General features: G+C 44.0%; 1 pseudogene across 1 annotated transcript in view; it reads right to left on the bottom strand.

Annotated features, from left to right (window-relative positions):
- Window positions 1–3,140: 3,140 nt before the first annotated feature.
- The window catches only part of LOC310858327 (E3 ubiquitin-protein ligase TRIM47-like), a 39,977-nt pseudogene continuing 25,668 nt past the window's right edge, over window positions 3,141–17,449 (bottom strand). The window contains exon 3 of the transcript in view: window positions 3,141–3,200. The product of the transcript in view is annotated as an E3 ubiquitin-protein ligase TRIM47-like (transcript). The remainder of the gene's footprint in view (window positions 3,201–17,449) is intronic.

Below are 17,449 nucleotides of genomic sequence, written 5' to 3'. Positions count from 1 at the left end.
TATCACTGTGTGCATATTAAACATGGAATCATTAACATTCTTCAACCTCGTGGTCCTTCGTTTGGCTTGGCCTATAACAGTTCCATCATAAAGCACTCGCGTGTCAACTCAAACTCTGTCAGCGAGGCGCTGCTCGCCGTCTTGAAGGTGCTCTCGGCTGCAGGAGAGAGAGAGACACAGGTGGAGGGAGAGAGAATCAATACATACTGTACATTATGTTTAGCCCATTTAGACCTAAGGCTGATTCTAAAAATGCCTTCTAAATCCTGACCTAAGTTTTCTGGAGAAACTTCTAATATTTATTCAAAAATGACAAAAACAAATATGTTGCTATACTGTACAATACACAGCAACAACAACCCCAAAAGGGGTTCCCGGATTGAAAGCTATATTACGTATCTGGGTTCCCGGTCTAAAGTGGATTTCATCACACGCACGCACGCACGCACGCACGCACACACACACACACACACACACACACACACACACACACACACACACACACACACACACACACACACACAGCATGTCTGCCAGGATCTCCTGCTGTGTCCATTACCATTGTCTGTGTGTTGCTGTGGTGACTGACAGTCCATTTGGACAACCTGGCAGAACAACATCAATGTAGCGCACGCACGCTGCACGCATGCATGTGCACAGACAAACACAACACCACACACGCACGCATGCATGTGCACAGACAAACACAACACCACACATGCACGCATGCATGTGCACAGACAAACACAACACCACACACGCACGCATGCATGTGCACAGACAAACACAACACCACACATGCACGCATGCATGTTGTGCACAGACAAACACAACACCACAGTCACACAAAGGAAAGACGTGTTATTCCCATTCCTTCACTAGCCATCTATTTTCAGATCACTGTCATCAATGTGACGCTCTTGGGGTGTAACTTCTGTCCTCTCCACAGCCTGCTGCTGCCTTCAGTTAGCCTGGCTAATATTAAGCCAGACTAATATCACCGCCGGCAGGCAATTCGGCTGATTCGGTCTGGCTTATTAGCCAGGCTAGCCTTCAGTGGCTTTGGCCGTGTGGAGGCTTGGCATAACAATTTCATGTGCAACGTTCATAATTGCGCTGACATTGATTTCATGTATACTCTGCATTTTTGCATTCACCCCAGTGACAGTTTTTAAGTTGCTTGATTCAATATTTCATGTTAATTTAACCAGACATGCTCCACTCTCCTATAGCCAACTTAACTTCAATCTTTTAACCACATTATGTTAGACTCATTGAAAACACGCATCCCTGGTTCTGGCGGTCCTTCCAGCGCATAAAGGGATGTATGGCCAGTAATTTTTTAGTTATTTCATCATGTTACTATTTTGGTACTGTAATGTTACATCAAATCCATGCATAAAATCCATCAAATTCATGCATGAAATAAGAAATTGAAATGTGACGGTCCCCTCATGCATTAGAAGGCCAATAGCAGTTACCAGAATCATATGTGTTTTCAGTGAGTTTAACATGCAAGCAGGTTAGCCTGGAGTTGTATGGGCCTGTAGTAGGAGGGGGGCGTGTTTGATCACTGTGTGTGTGTGTGTGTGTGTGTGTGTGTGTGTGTGTGTGTGTGTGTGTGTGTGTGTGTGTGTGTGTGTGTGTGTGTGTGTGTGTGTGTGTGTGTGTGCGTGTGCGTGACACAGCAACGAGCTCCATGGCAGCGGTGCTTTTAAACAGGCTCAGATAAGCATCAAAACAATAAGGACATCATGCCACCGCTGTCAAGGCAGATCCACTCTGGAGGATGTTCACCAACATCAGAAAGCAACAGGAGCGTGTCGCCATCCATATGTATACGCACGCATTACCCACATATACAGTATATTGTGTGCCCGCACCTGATGCTGCCATAATAAATAAACTGATGAACACTCACTCCCTCATCGTGTTGTACAGTGGTTCCCAAACGTTTTAGCCTGTGACCCAAAAGAGAAGTGTGATGTCTCCCCGGGGACCCAAACTGGTGAACATACAGTAGTGTGCTTGTCAGACACCCCCACCCCAACCCCCCAGGATGGGCACATAGAGGAATGGAAGTGTGGAGTGAAGGATAGAAAGGATGGTTGAGTTTGCATGTTCTCCCCGTGTCCCTATAGGGTAGGTACCCTCACGAAAAACATGCAGTAATCCTAGTCTCTAAACTGCCTCCCCCTGGCCAGCTGGGGCGCCCGATGGAGGGGAAAGGAACTGGTTGGAATAACGTGTTCCTTCCACACGCTATGTCCAACCAGGGAAACTCCCCCCTGTCAGGTGTAAAGGAGCAACTTGGACACTCAGGCATGAAGGAAGCATGAGTTCAAGTCCGTTGCTCTCACCATGTACCCCATATATGGGGACTATAGGCTAGCAGAGGGTGTGTAGAGCCCAGGATCACATTAGATAATTGACACAGGGGTGAAAAATGGGTTACAAAATCGTGGGATAAAAAAAGAAAAAAGAAAAAAAGAAAGGATGGTTGAAGTTTGAAAGGAAGCGGAGGGGGTAAAAGGAGGAGGGCGGCATTTGATGATTGAAAGAAAGAAGGCATTTATAACTCTGATGGTGATGCGGGTGTAGAACAGATGATAGATGAAAAGGAATCCATGTAATGGTTTAAGGGAGACAAACAAGGGGCTTTTTTGCTTTACCTCTATTTTCCCCCCCAGTTTTGTCGTTATGCCGATTGTTTCCTCTCCACATACATTTCTGCGTCACTGCTGTTGTACCCTATACTGGCTAGAATGATGGGAGTCTTGCCAGAAGAGAAGTGGAGAAAGGATCTCATGTTTTGTGCGCGTGTGTGCGTGCGTGCGTGCGTGCGTGTGTGTGTGCGTGCGTGTGTGTGTGCGTGGTTGGGTGATGGGCGTGCGTGCGCGCGCGTGTGTGTGTGCGTGTGTGCGTGTGTGCGTGCGTGCGTGCGTGCGTGCGTGCGTGCGTGCGTGCGTGCGTGCGTGCGTGCGTGCGTGCGTGCGTGCGTGCGTATGTGTGCATATGTGTATCGATTCGTGACAGGTTGCTCTCTTCTGCACGGACACACACATCCACAAATAATGGAACAAGGGAAGGTTTAAATAAATGATATAGTCGGGGGAAAAGGCCATTTTCTCTTTTTCTCTTTACGGAGGATTGCGATCATCAGCGCTGGAAGGGGGGTGCGGAGGGTGCTCCAGCACCCCCTGCTGGTGGAGAGGAGAATTTTTTGACATGTCTATCAGAGCGTGCTGAATGCAGAATGCACAGCAAGTGAGTTGACAGACACAACATGACGAGACAGCAAAAACCTATTGTAGTTTTACTTTCAACTGCACCAGGTTTAAAGAAATCTAACCCAAACAACAACACAATAAGAGTCACATACTGTTATTATGATTAACTCGGTTAACTAGGTCCTAAATAAGTCATTATTAGGCCAATTATACCCGAATAAGAAGAATTTTTCCCTCCCACCCTTCAGCTCCCCCTGGTATAAATACCTTCCAGCGCCCCTAATTTGCGATTGATTCCTGGGTATCATCACAGAGTAATCTCTATTAGAGCCATTGGGTGAGGATGGACCATTACACTACTGAGGTGGAACAGAAAACCACAAACGGAACATTCCGATAACGATTATAACATATAATGGGACATCCTATTTGGTTATACAGTGCAGGGTCGTAAGACTGTCAATTACACTATCACATTTGTATTTGTCTATTTTCTAACAATACATTATTACCCTCTTTTTATTAACCCATTTTCACCTGAGATCAGTTTCTAAAAATGTCTTCTACATCCTGACAGTTTTCTGAAAAAGCTATGTTTCTATGTCAGTGGTCCTTCGATTTAAAAAAAATAGCAGACCTAGCAGATCTACAAACTCGTTTGTAGATCTGCTATTTTTCAATAGCTAAAGCATAACATAATGCTAACACCAAAAGGGGTTCCTGCCCAAAATGTGTTAAGTAATATCCAGTGGAGATTGACAGGAACATGGTGAGAGACAGGGCAATATAACAAATGCCTGAATAATTGGAGACCTTGAGAGGCTACTGAGAGACTGCATCATTCGTAACGCTATACCTGACTCGCTGGGTCTGTGGCAATTTGCATATCGTCAAAACAAATCCACCAGATGATGAAATCGCCGATCACTCTTCACTCTGTCCTGTCGAGCAATGGATGACAAGAAGCTGAAGGACAATGCATGTTGTTTGTGGACTATACAGCTTGGCTTTAGACACCACATGCATTCCAGCAAGGCTTGACATATATTTTCTCAGACACCTCGGAAATAAATCCAAAACCCACTACCTAAATAAAATAAATAACTAACCCCTGCTCAGTATGCTATAGGGTGGGATGGCTCAGGGTTGAGGACAGAGTAAACAGCAACTTGCAATGGGCCTGGTTTGGTTTTCAAGATACTCAAGGGACCAGTGGCCATCAGGCCATGTACCTGTCTAACTACTTTAAAAGACTGAGAAACACCCACCAGGCATACCGTAACACCAGAGGGAGTTCCACTCATCTCATTCGACCTACAGGTTCAGCACAAGCATGGGGATGACTCCATTCTGCTGTTATGCCTCCAAAATGTGGAATGCCCTACCAGCCATAGAAAAGTGTGACTACCCTCCTTTAACCATTCTGACCTGGGAACGATTCTATAAATGTCTTCTAAATCCGTTCTTTGATTTTTCAAAAATAGCAGACCTGCAAGCTGCAAGCCACTTGGTGGCGCGCTATATGAGCTTGTAGATCTGCTATTTTTCAATAGCTAAAGCATAACATGATGCTAACACCAAAAGGAGTTCCCGCCCAAAATGGGTTAAAACCACCATAAAAGAGCACGTGTCTGCAATTTGCAACTGGACCTAGACACGTCTTCTATAGCTTGCCAAAATACATTATCCCCAAATGTTTTTCCCCCCGTGTAAATATATTTTTTACTGCTACTAGTATTGATTTCTTGTATATTATTGAATGTCTAGATATAATTTCTTGATGAATCGAATACACTATACACTAGGATCTCAATAAACCATTTATTGTATAACTGTGCCTCTACTATCAATCAAACCAAAGAGAAACAAAAAAATCTTTCCTACTCTATACTTACAAATGGAACAGGTGGTGCTCACCTTGATTAAGGTGTTCATAAGTTGGCTCACCAAGCATCGACACTCCGAGTGTCAGGAGGGAGAGAGGCAGATGGCTGCAGGTACACAGGTGACTCATACAGGAGTTGGCTGGAGATAAATGGTGGACTGATTATTGTAGAACCAACTGGGCGGTGAGAGCCAGAGTAGACTGATGATCCAACGATTGAGTGATGAGGGAATGGGCTGGACCTGTAATTCAAGAATGGGTATAGGGAATGAGGCATTACCGCAGGTGAAGGAGTTCAAGTATCTCGGGGTCTTGTTCACGAGTGAGGGGAGGACGGAAGAAGGAGATCAGCCGAAGAAACGGAGCGGCAGGGGCGGTATTGCAGTCGCTGTACCGCACTGTTGTGACGAAAAGAGAGTTGAGCCAGAAGGCAAAGCTCTCCGTCTACCGAGCAATCTTCGTTCCTACTCTCACCTATGGTCATGAGGTGTGGGTCATGACCGAAAGAATAAGGTCGCGAATACAAGCGGCCGAAATTAGTTTTCTTCGACGGGTGGCTGGCATCTCCCTTAGAGTCAAGATAGGGTGAGAAGTTCAGTCACGCGAGAGAGACTCAGAGTAGAACCACTGCTCCTTCGCCTGGAAAGGAGCCAGCTTAGGTGGTTCGGGCATCTGGTTAGGATGCCTCTCGGGCGTCTCCCTAGGGAGGTCCTCGATGCACGTCCCACTGGGAGGAGACACCAAGGCGGACGTCTGAACTAACGTTTTCAATTAAATATATACTTTTTTACCTTCGAACACCGAACCTTCCGAGTGCTTTTAACCTAGCTGAAATTCATTATAGATCCTCATTGCATAGCTATAGTCTATCTGTGAAAAAACTTGAGAACTTGAGAACTGCAAGCTCACAGCGCGTCCTACTGTATATGCGAAGTGTTGTGAGCTTGCAGATCGGATATTTTCAGCATGACACAACACATGAAAACGAAACTTATATGAAGCTTATATACGCCGCATTATAAAGTATCCCACTATACAGTGTACAGCCTCATGGATATTTATTTGGGGGGATAACATTTGCAAGATCATTCTTCACAGCCCAAAGAAAGCAAGGTATAGATAGACCATACAACTTATTACTTACGGCTGCTGGGCGTGCTGGATCAAGTGGCTTTTGAGAGCTTTTTTCGGTTGCACGATGTTCAGTTTAATCAAATTACAACAACACGTTTATCTAGCTAAGCATATGAGACTGTTTCCATACAATTTACAATTTAGGCATTTAGCAGACACTCTTAATCCAGATCGATGTACAGGTACTGATCCAGAGTGCAAAAGAACACTGTCCTAGTTGTGTTCAGAGTGGTTCTCTACGTTTTTGGCTGGGGACCCCCGAAAATGCTTTGGTCATGTCTCGCGCCCCCCTGCCCCACCCCCCTCCCCACCACCAATACCAATTGACCACTATACCGCTACAATAACCTTCATTCAGAAAATACATCATAAATAAATACTGAAACCAGATATAATCATTAAGGAAAGTTTATGCATGCACTAGCTGTCTAAGTGTCTATGTGTACTATGTAAAAAAAAGGAAATTGGGACCCCCTGAAGCGTCACAACCCCCAAGTTGAACCCCTCATGTATAGGCTAGGAGAGTGGCATCATAGTACAGCGGCTAACAGCCATATTGTGAGAGAACCTTTCACTCGGTGATACAAGCGTGAAATTTGGCATGAACATGCCTCTGGGTCACCTCTTTAACTTTTTTAACCGAGCCAACGAAAATTCCAATATGGCGGCCATTTTTCAAGATGGCCGCCAAATAAAAAAGGCCTTTTGTGGCGGTTCTGGACAACCGTGGGTGCGGCCGACTCGAGACCGGGCACTGCACTCCCTGTGGGTGTGTGGAACGTGTGTGTCGAATTAGAAGTCGGTGGGGTGAACGGTTCTCGGGTTACGTGGATTACAGATGTACACACGCACCCAAAATTCGTGAAATATAGAAGATCATTCGAACGGTTGTTCGCTTGGTGATACAAGCGTGAAATTTAGCATGAACATGCCTCTGGGTCACCTCTTTAACTTTTTTAACCGAGCCATCCAAGAATCCAATATGGCGGTGCTATTTCAAGATGGCCGCCACATCTAAATGTTAGCCTATGTCTACATTTCTTTAAAAAATTAGGAAAAAAATCACCATTATAGATGGATAGATAGATAGTTTTTTATTTTTTTGTTATTTTTTTTAATATATTTTTTTTATTCTTTATATTCTTTTTTTATTTATTTTTATTTTTTTGTTATTTTTTTATTTTTTTGTTATTTTTTTATATATTTTTTTTATTCTTTATATTATTATTATTATTATTATTTTTTTGTTATTTTTCATACTGAAGTGGCTAGAGCCATATTGTGAGAGAATCTTTCACAAGGTTATACAAGCGTGACATTTGGCATGAACATGCCTCTGGGTCACCTCTTTAACTTTTTTAACCGAGCCAGCGAAAGATCCAATATGGCGGTCATTTTTCAAGATGGCCGCCAAATAAAAAAGGCCTTTTGTGGCGGTTCTGGACAACCGTGGGTGCGGCCGACTCGAGACCGGGCACTACACTCCCTGTGGGTGTGTGGAACGTGTGTGTCGAATTTGAAGTCGGTGGGGTGAACGGTTCTCGGGTTACGTGGATTACAGATGTACACACGCACACAAAAATCGTGAAATATAGAAGATCATTTGGAACGGTTGTTCGCTTGGTGATACAAGTGTGATATTTGGCATGAACATGCCTCTGGGTCACCTCTTTAACTTTTTTAACCGAGCCATCCAAGAATCCAATATGGCGGTGCTATTTCAAGATGGCTACCACATCTAAATGTTAGCCTATGTCTACATTTCTTACAAATTTTAGGAAAAAATTCACCATTATAGATGGATAGATAGATAGTTTTTTTATTTTTTTGTTATTTTATTTTATATATTTTTTTTATTCTTTATATTATTATTTTTTATTTTTTTGTTATATTTGTTATTTTTCATACTGAAGTGGCTAGAGCCATATTGTGAGAGAATCTTTCACAAGGTTATACAAGCGTGAAATTTGGCATGAACTTTATTAACCGAGCCAGCGAAAAATCCAATATGGCGGTCATTTTTCAAGATGGCCGCCAAATAAAAAAGGCCTTTTGTGGTGGTTCTGGACAACCGTGGGTGCGGCCGACTCGAGACCGGGCACTGCACTCCCTGTGGGTGTGTGGAACGTGTGTGTCGGTTCTCGGGTTACGTGGATTACAGATGTACACACGCACCCAAAATTCGTGAAATATAGAAGATCATCACCTCATCACCTCATCACATCTTCACCTCTTTAACTTTTTTAACCAAGCCAGCGAAAAATCCAATATGGCGGTCATTTCTCAAGATGGCCGCCAAATAAAAAAGGCCTTTTGTGGCGGTTCTGGACAAGTGGTGACCCAGAGGCATGTTCATGCCAAATTTCACGCTTGTATCACCAAGCGAACAACCGTTCCAATGATCTTCTATATTTCACGATTTTTGTGTGCGTGTGTACATCTGTAAAACACGTAACCCGAGAACCGTTCGCCCCACCAACTTCAAATTCGACACACACGTTCCACACACCCACAGGGAGTGCAGTGCCCGGTCTCGAGTCGGCCGCACCCACGGTTGTCCAGAACCGACACAAAAGGCCTCTTTTTATTTGGCGGCCATCTTGAAAACTGACCGCCATATTGGATTTTTCGCTGGCTCGGTTAAAAAAGTTAAAGAGGTGACCCAGAGGCATGTTCATGCCAAATTTCACGCTTGTATAACCTGAAAGATTCTCTCACAATATGGCTCTAGCCACTTCAGTATGAAAAATAACAAAAATAACAAAAAACAAATATATATATATAAAGAATAAAACAAATAACAAAAAAATTAAAGAACTATCTATCTATCCATCTATAATGGTGATTTTTTTCCTAAAATGTGTAAGAAATTTAGACATAGGCTAACATTTAGATGTGGCGGCCATCTTGAAATAGCACCGCCATATTGGATTCTTGGATGGCTCGGTTAAAAAAGTTAAAGAGGTGACCCAAAGGCATGTTCATGCCAAATTTCACGCTTGTATCACCAAGCGAACAACCGTTCCAATGATCTTCTATATTTCACGATTTTTGTGTGCGTGTGTACATCTGTAATCCACGTAACCCGAGAACCATTCGCCCCACCAACTTCAAATTCGACACACACGTTCCACACACCCACAGGGAGTGCAGTTCCCGGTCTCGAGTCGGCCGCACCCACGGTTGTCCAGAACCGCCACAATAGGCCTTTTTTATTTGGCGGCCATCTTGAAAAATGACCGCCATTTTGGAATTTTCGTTGGCTCGGTTAAAAAAGTTAAAGAGGTGACCCAGAGGCATGTTCATGCCAAATTTCACGCTTGTATCACCGAGTGAAAGATCGTTCCTATTATCTGCTGTACTACATTGAGGGGGGCAGAAAACGGCGTTCAAATGCTGTTCATGCAGCCATGGAGTGTGACAAGCTGGACTTTTAAACACATTGTTTTCAACAAGGGCGGTGCAAATCAGCAATTTTAGACATGTGTGCAACATGACAACTGTTTTAAAGTATTGTACAGTCACAAATGGAAGTATCTGTAATGTTTATGTTGTACTATTACTAAAAAACGATCTAAATAAAGGGATTTAAGATCAGGCTGATCGCACGCAATCACGCATCAGAGAAAGTGCATGTCAGTGAGATTACATTCATTTGGTGTTGGAATCGGGATTATTGTATTGCAAAACCTTAATTGTCGGGCTTTAGCAGGACCAGGCTGGACTGTAGTATACTCATAGTATACTATAGTTTTGAAGGCCAATTACAGGCAAACACTCAGTTTGAAGTCGTAATAGTACAGCAGTACAGTAGCATAATAATTATTATTAAACATGCTGCATGCTGCTAAAGAAGCAATGAGGGTATTCAAACAATTATCTAATACCAATATATTGTAACGCGGGAACCATTGCCAACTTATGCCCTGCTACTATATTGCCCACAACCTATTGGGTGTGTCCTTACTGAGTGTAATGTGTTCTGATTGGATCTCAGCTAAGAGAGTTATGTGTTGTGTTCAGTTCAGCCCGCGAGTATTGAGTTGTCTTCCGGATCCCAGAGTGTATGGTCGTCGAGTGAATAATCCTCTGGCTGTGCCAGGGACTAAGGACTGACAGCCACAAAGACTGTTTACAGTGTGTTTACAGTGTATATGCGTGAGCTACAGGTACAGTGTACTGCTGTAGTGTAGCCTGTGATTCCGCAGCCTGTTGAGAGTTGTTATTATTGCCGTGCCGTCCTGTGAACTGTGTTATCTGCCGTTCTACTAGTAAAGTTCCTGACTGCCTGGAAATCCTTGTTGTGGCATTATTGCACCCACTCGCCTCCAACATCACATGAAGTGTAGTCAAAGTAAGTCCACAACAATATGCTGGATCATCATAACAAAACATTGTCTTATGCAAGTTTAATGAAGAGTAATGCAACATGAAGCCGCACGCACACACGCATGCACATGCACACGCGCACACACACACACACACACACACACACACACACACACACACACACACACACACACACACCCCAAATTAGTTTAAAGGCAGTGATTAAAACAAAAACACACCGCAGCAGTTGCTGGAAATTACATCATATAGACCTTATGGTAGTTTCCTGTGCCTGTTTGTGCATGCTTACAATGTGTGAGCAATTCCGGATTGAAAGGTTTGGTGATGGAAGAGGAGAGGAGATAATGGGTTGAACTTGAGGAGGTCAGACTGGAGGGAAGAGGAAAATGTCAAGGCCAGAGTGGTCTTTGTACAGAGCCTTGTTATTATCACCAGGAGCCAATCACCTGCATCAAGGTGCAACAGTTCTCTGAGGGGAGTTTAGTTATGGAAGATGCACCGCTACACAGCATTGGGCCTATTTGGCCCAAAGATCATTCAACTAGCCGATCTACTTCGACGCGCTCTGAGCTTGTAGATCGGTTATTTGAACTATTCAAAACAAAAATCTAAATAGTAAAAACAAAAAGGCAAAGAGGGTATAAGGCACTGGCATATAGGGCCCCCTATGAAAGGAGAAAAGGAGAAAAACTTTGAGACACAAGGCATGCACACACATGCAAGTGCATGTACATAGACACAACACAACACGACGCAATTATGCCATACACCTGCGAGCGCGTGCACACACACACACACACACACACACACACACAGTCACGGCATACTTGTCCCTGATGATCTTCATCATGGGGGGACAGGATGTGGGTCAGATCCACACACACAAAAACCCAGTCTCCTCGACAAACGCACGCACGCACGCACGCATGCACTATTTGCATTTCACAGAAATACTGTATATTTATGTAATGTGTCAAACTCTGAAGCACCTCTTGAAACCATACTGCTTCATCTGCTTTTGACATTCCTCTTCTCCCCATGTCTTCCGTTCCACACTGTATGGGTCCAATTGGTTCCATTTGTATATATACACTCTTTTACTGTGAATGCATTAATTCTGCACTCCCATGCCCCCTTAAAAAAAGAAGCACACTTTAGTTGTAGCAGGTAAATAATTTCACTGGGCTTTTGTTTTTTAACCAACACTGTATGTGGATGTTCTGTACCAGCCAATCACAGCTGCTTTGAATGTTCCAATCATTGGGCCTCATTTAGCATCAGGGAGCCAGAATATACATGCATTACACATTAGTCTTATTACACTTAATGTACAGCTTAGAATAATACCCTTACCTAACACCATTTATGATAGTTCCATTACTAAAAAAAAGAAAGAAAAAAAAAGCCTGGGCGCTAACAGGCAGTTTTAAATAAGAAAGAAAAAATCCTATTAGCATGCAGTGCAGGTATAGCACACAGCGCCTCAGTCTCTGTGTCTGATTTGACAGGCTCTTTCTCATTCCAACTCGTAAATGGAAAATACTCTGTTTTCCATTTATGTTATAATAGAGGGAAGGGAAGGGGATGGGAGAGAGAGAGAGAGAGAGAGAGAGAGAGAGAGAGAGAGAGAGAGAGAGAGAGAGAGAGAGAGAGAGAGAGGTTGGAATTGCAACACTCAGAGACGAGGAGAAAATTACATTGCAGTTTGTGTTATTAGCACTGTCTTGTGAATGGGAAATGTGACAGATTAGCTTTACACTGCACTGCCAACAATTAAATACAATGATTATGGGCTTTCACTATACGTAAAACACATATAGAAACTTAATTGTCTGTGTGGCTAACAGCAATATCAGACTGGTCTGGTGGGGTGTGTTTCGGGGGCAGCCTGCAGCTCTGGATGAGTCTGACACAACCAGCTCTGTGTCCAGTCAGCCTAGAGACGTCACTTTATGCTGGACTGAGCTGCATCTGACACTAAACAGAGAGCATGTGGTCTTGTAATTGAGGAGGACTTAGAAGTTTAAGAAGTGCATTACTTCATCTTTGGTCCCCACGGCAGCGCCATGTAATATGGTTTGACGCGTGCACATCCATCAACACATGTATGTGTACACACACACACACACACACACACACACACACACACACACACACACACACACACACACACACACACACACACACACACACACACACACACACACACACACACACACACACACACACACACAGTAACAATGCCGTTAAACATAAAGAGGAAGTGGAGAGTGTCAGAGAGAGAGAGGGAGAGAGAGAGAGAGAGAGAGAGAGAGAGAGAGAGAGAGAGAGAGTGAGAGTGTGAGAGAGAGAGAGAGAGAGAGAGAGAGAGAGAGAGAGAGAGAGAGAAGATGGGTTGTTGCTGTTCTGACTATACCAATAGATCAAAGTCAGGAAACAGTGGGATGCCTGCTGAGGCCCTATAGCAGCCTCTACATTCTCAACTCATCTGTTATCCTCTCCTCTCTCTTCCCTTCTCCTCTCCTCGTTGCAGAAGGGTAATAATTGACAAACAGAAACTCTCAGATGATCTCTGTACAGCGGTGTGATTTATCTCACTTCACCATGCAGTCTCACCACCACCACCACCGGACGGTGTGTGTGTGTGTGTGTGTGTGTGTGTGTGTGTGTGTGTGTGTGTGCGTGCGTGCGTGCGTGCACGCGTGCACGCGTGCGTATACACACACACACACACACACACACACACACACACACACGCACACACACTTGTTTTGGAGTAGCCAATTATTCTTTTCTTCCGCCAATTTGGACGAAATGCTAATTCCCTCATTTCCCCGCATATTTCTGTGTAGACTTTCACCCGCTGCCCTTACACTGGCTCAACTCCCAGCGAGGTGCCCCCACTGAGGTGCAGCCACACAGATTGCCCTCCTGCTCTCCCACTCAGACAGCCATCTGTGTCTGTGTGGACATTGGACGCTTGGCCAAACCAGACGCAACGCAGAGGATTCCATCCCCCATGGGGCCCTATTTAAAGGATGACGCTGATGACATAATACCTCTTGGACAGTGCTGTTATTATCATCCCATGGATGACCATTTGGAATTCATATAGAGATCCCCTTGTGTTTTCTCTTGCTCCCTCCCCCTGTGTGTTTTGCCTGCCTTTATTGTCTGCATGTGTTATTGAGTGGTGCAACCACTCCTACAACCAGCAATGTCTACCTACCTATGTGTCTACCTATGTGGCCATGAGCACGAGTATATGACTTATTAGTACCAGTAGGGGGCGCCAGAAACAGAGAGAGAGAGAGAGAGAGAGAGAGAGAGAGAGAGGTTGGAATTGCACCACTCAGTTCACACTTCTTTTTTTTTGTGCCTGAGATAAAGAGGTGTGTGTACATGTGCGTGTGTGCGTGCGTGCGTGTGTTTGTGTGGCAGTCCTATTACCCTTGTGAAGCAGCACTACATGCACGCCTGTGATTCATCCACTCTTCAAGCACAGCAGTTATACATTATAGCAGTTTCTTCTCTGCAGTCCTCGACAGTTAATTTAGTTGCCTAGAGGGTATTATTGACACTGCACACCAGCATGTCTTTTGTTTTCCCTTGTTTTGTCAGAACATTTTTCTCTTACCCTATAGTGCCTTCGTGCCTCAGATCCACATCCAGTTGCCAATCTTCGTCTATATCTGCCTACCCTGCTTCGTTTTCTATCAAACCGTAACCGCTCTCCACACCCTTGATGCATCATTGATTGCTGGAACAAGCAATGGTCCAATTTAACATCCATGTTAAGAAAGTTCATCAACTGTCCAACCAATCCTCCTAGGTTTGATTTACCAAAGAATCCCTCAACAGACGTCTCCTTGAAGTAGCTAAGACCCAAATCTACCTATCTATCTGCATATGATTGGAGTGTCCGACACTGATCTCTGTGAATGCTGAAAATCACAGACTGTCAAACACATCATCGATGAATGCCTAATATTCAAATCACCACATGGAGTCTCATTGAACTGGATGACAATACCATATCTTGGCTGATGTCCCCATTGTCTGTGTACTCCTGCCCTTCACGAACAAACAAACCCTGTGAAGCCTTAATTGAATTTTGTTTTTGTAACAATCCTGAGCCAATAAACTAATATCTGACTAGGGCAAAACCATAAAACTTTTTTTTTACCTGAATCCTCAGTAGGCTCTAGTTCACCTACTGTAAAGTGGTCCGAGTCAAGACTGAGTGTGGGAGGGGGTCGAGTCCGAGTCAAGGCCGAGACCGAAGGGATCCGAGACCGAGTCGAGACCATTACTGCATGGGAAAAAGGTAACTAGTTACCTTAAAGATGGTGATTTTAGATTTCTTTCTTCCAGTTTTTCATGTGTTTATGAGGTGACAGTACTTCATTAGACCCCTTGCGGCTTCAGTTCAGGTGGATCACCACTCATCACCACTCATCAGGCAAACGAGGCATACTTAATGAACTGGCATACTTAATGAGTGTCCACATAAAAACAAAATGTTAACAAATACTGTACACTTTTCTGAAAAATATGTAATAATAATACCTGATGATCATGTTTTAGGAAATCACGGCACTCCACACCTCCACACCTAAAAAATGAGTTGCGTTTACATCCCAATTAACATGCTCATAATATGGGTATACTATCATTGCATTGTAGTGACTCGTGACTCGAGTGGACTGAGACCGAAACGAGACTGAGTAAATGAAAATGTGGACTCGAGAACGGACTTGAGTACTACAACACTAGTAGGCCCATCAGTGATTACACTGTGAGAGTTGTTTTTGGAGTTTAAATTATTCTCTAATAATGGTTTAATTCTGGTCTCCTACCACAGCAGAGTCCTCTATTGAATTCCGGTATGCAACAAAAACAAAATAATCTCAATGAATTCAAGGCTGGGTGAGTAATTATGTGGGGGTGGAAACACGGTATGCTATATTGCAATTTTGTTTTGGCAACTGTGTTCCGTAACTATTGATTGAACTTGCTATCTGGCATCCCAAGTTATGCTTTTGTGCTCAAGAAATATACCCTTGTACCAGAGGCCAGTTCGTTCTGGGCACCAAACAAGGGAATCAAAAGACGAGCAGCTGACGCAGCATTAGTTCTCCATAGGCAATAAGCAACGCCTATTAAATCATTTACAGTATAGGCTACAGTATTTGTGTCTCTAGCTGGTATAATAATTATATTTGGAGATTTTCCTCATCACCACTAATGAAGGGGAAAAGAAACATGACATGTCATTATATATGATTTCATCATGGTGAGAGATAAAATACTTTGCTAATTGCTAGTGGCCACCAGCTGGTGTACTGTTGCAGATATTAAAATGTCAACATTAAAAATGGCAGTGATTCCTGTACTGCATTTGTCCAGATATTATTTGCACAAGAAAGAATCACCAAGGCACAGTGATCGAACGCACACATTTATGCAGTGTTTTGGTCAATGCACAGCATTTATATGATGTTAACAGTAGCCTATTTAAGCCTATTTATATCTCTGCTCTGAGTTGCAGTTTCAGTAAACTAGCGAGAGAAGTGCGTTTATCTTCCGCTCCATGAGTCTGACTGCACCAGCTCTGTGGCACCCAGGGGAGAGGGGGTGGAGAGGGCATTTTATTTTGAAGTTTCAGTCTGAAACGGATTGTCTTAGGTGGTCTGGTGTAGCTGCTTTATATATCTTATATTTATTATACACTTTGGTTAGTAGTTTATGGTTTCTTTACTTTGCTGTCCTAATTTCTGTTCTCCATATCTTGCAGTGGATTGGGGAGCAGAGCTGTGATGTCATGACAATCAGTCAAGCGGCGGCACCTGGGCCCGGTGCCGACGCCCTGTATAAAAGCCTGTCTCCCCAGTCCCTTCCTCAGCTCTGTTGTTTTCAGTTCTCCTTTTCGCCTCTCCCACCATGCACCTTTTCAGCATTTGGGTTAATACATACAACACGCACACACATCTCACTCATGCATACACGCACTACACTACTGATTACTGATTTTCACACCTCATCTGTTTGGTCTTGATTTGATTTGGTTTGATTTAATTCCTGATTTAATTTTGATTACTTAATAAATTTATATTTCATTTGAGTACTGTGTCTCCCCTGTATTTTTGTTGTGTATCTGGCACCCCTAGGCCAGGTATGTAACAGCATCTATTGTCAGGTATGCCCATATCATATTATAAATGCGTCACGTCTCTGTCTGTCTGCGTGTGTGCGTGTGTGTGTGTGTGTGTGTGTGTATGTGTGTGTGTGTGTACGGTTGTAATGCACGTAACTCGAGAACCGTTTGACCCACCCACTTCACATTTGACACACGCGTTCTACACCCCCACACGGAGTGCAGTGCCAGGTATTGACCCACGGTTCTCCAGAACCACCACAACAGGCTCTGGTCAGGCTCTGCCAGTGGGCCTAATGAGGCCAACTCCTTTCACCTGGGCCAGGCTCTGCCAGTGGGCCTAATGAGGCCAACTCCTTTCACCTGGGCCAGGCTCTGCCAGTGGGCCTAATGAGGCCAACTCCTTTCACCTGGGCCAGGCTCTGCCAGTGGGCCTAATGAGGCTATCTTTCACCTGTGCAATTTCCAGCCTCTGCCTCAGCCAATCAGGCTCTGCCAGTGGGCTGAATTGATTGCCAAGTACACTTTTCAGTCTTCACACACAGGCACACAGGCAAATACACAGCTCTCCATGTGGGACACCGGCTGACAGTTAAAACGGGTGCTATGAAAACGTATATCATTAGGTTCCCAAGTTGCATCGTTCCCAAGTACAGTACACTAGGTCTAGTCCTCTAAAAGTGTGAAAAACGT

The sequence above is a fragment of the Protomyctophum parallelum genome, assembly GCF_964188405.1.
Source record: "Protomyctophum parallelum genome assembly, chromosome: 5".
NCBI classification, from domain to species: domain Eukaryota; kingdom Metazoa; phylum Chordata; class Actinopteri; order Myctophiformes; family Myctophidae; genus Protomyctophum; species Protomyctophum parallelum.
This window is presented reverse-complemented; position numbering and strand designations above follow the sequence as displayed.